Below are 1,550 nucleotides of genomic sequence, written 5' to 3'. Positions count from 1 at the left end.
TTGTCTTAAGACATATAAAAAACATTACATGTTGTTGACTGTGACACTTCCTGGTGCTTGGAAGCTCACATTGAATTATTAAATGATTAAATAATTGTATCAAGTAATCCTATGTGTCCACAATATGTGTGTGTGTGTGTGTGTGTGTGCGTGCGTGTGTGCGTGTGTGTGTGTGTGCGTGCGTGTGTGAGTGTGTGTGTGTGTGCGTGCGTGTGTGCGTGCGTGTGTGTGTGTGTGTGTGTGCGTGCGTGTGTGTGTGTGTGTGTGTGTGCGTGAGTGTGTGTGTGTGTGCGTGCGTGCGTGCGTGTGTGTGTGTGTGTGTGTGTGTGCGTGCGTGTGTGTGTGTGTGTGAGGTGTGTGTGTGTGTGTGTGTGTGCGTGCGTGTGTGCGTGTGTGTGAGTATGAGTGTGTGTGTGCGTGTGTGCGTGTGTGCGTGTGTGCGTGTGTGCGTGTGTGTGCGTGTGTGCGTGCGTGTGTGTGTAGTATGAGTGTGTGTGTGCGTGTGTGCGTGTGTGCGTGTGTGCGTGTGTGTGTGTGCGTGCGTGTGTGCGTGCGTGTGTGTGAGTATGAGTGTGTGTGTGCGTGTGTGCGTGTGTGCGTGTGTGCGTGCGTGTGTGAGTGTGTGTGTGCGTGTGTGCGTGTGTGCGTGTGTGCGTGTGTGTGTGTGCGTGCGTGCGTGTGTGCGTGTGTGCGTGTGTGTGTGTGCGTGCGTGTGTGCGTGCGTGTGTGTGAGTATGAGTGTGTGTGTGCGTGTGTGCGCGTGTGTGTTGTGTGTGCGTGCGTGTGAGCGTGTGTGTGAGTATGAGTGAGAGTGAGTATGGAGTGAGGAGGTGATGGATTAGAGCCTGGGGTCATGGGGTCATGTATGAGTGCAGTGAAGCTGGATTGAGTTACTCAGTACAGTGGCTCTGAGCTGCATTCTGAGCTCTGGGGTTAGCACGGGGGGAATCTAGGCTGAACCTGAACAAAGGAATAAATGCTACAGCAGCATTCTCCCAGCCTATCTCACTAAACACACTGTGTGTGTGTGTGTGTTTGAGTGTATGTGTAGGTGTGTGTTGGTTGTGTGTGTGTGTGTGTGTGTTTGAGTGTATGTATAGGTGTGTGTGTGTATGTATAGATGTGTGTGTTTGTGTATGAGCATATGTATAGGTGTATGTGCATGTTGTGTGTGTGGGTGCGTTTGAGTGAGAGTGTGCATGTGCGTCTCATTCTTTGTGTGTTGTTAACCCACAGATGAGAGCCCTGTAGAACGGCCTTGGCGTGTGGAGGCAGAGTGGGGATGTGGGCCTGTGCAGTCATACAGAGAGCCGCTCGACCTTGCTTCACTCCATTAATGCCTCTCTCCTTCTCTTTGTCCTCTTCCAGCAGGGGGATGAGCTCAGTGGAGTGAACAGCCAGCCTACTGGGGGAGAGACACAGGAATCCAGCCTTCTGCAGTCCGAGCTTCGGGATCCCCTCTTCTGCAGAGCCACTCTGGTGTAGCACCGAAAGGGAAGGGGCAGTCAGGCGGCCATTTTTAAATGCTAAACCACCGCAAGAGGAGTAGA

The sequence above is a fragment of the Anguilla rostrata genome, chromosome 17, assembly GCF_018555375.3.
Source record: "Anguilla rostrata isolate EN2019 chromosome 17, ASM1855537v3, whole genome shotgun sequence".
In the NCBI taxonomy this organism is placed as follows: domain Eukaryota; kingdom Metazoa; phylum Chordata; class Actinopteri; order Anguilliformes; family Anguillidae; genus Anguilla; species Anguilla rostrata.
This window is presented reverse-complemented; position numbering follows the sequence as displayed.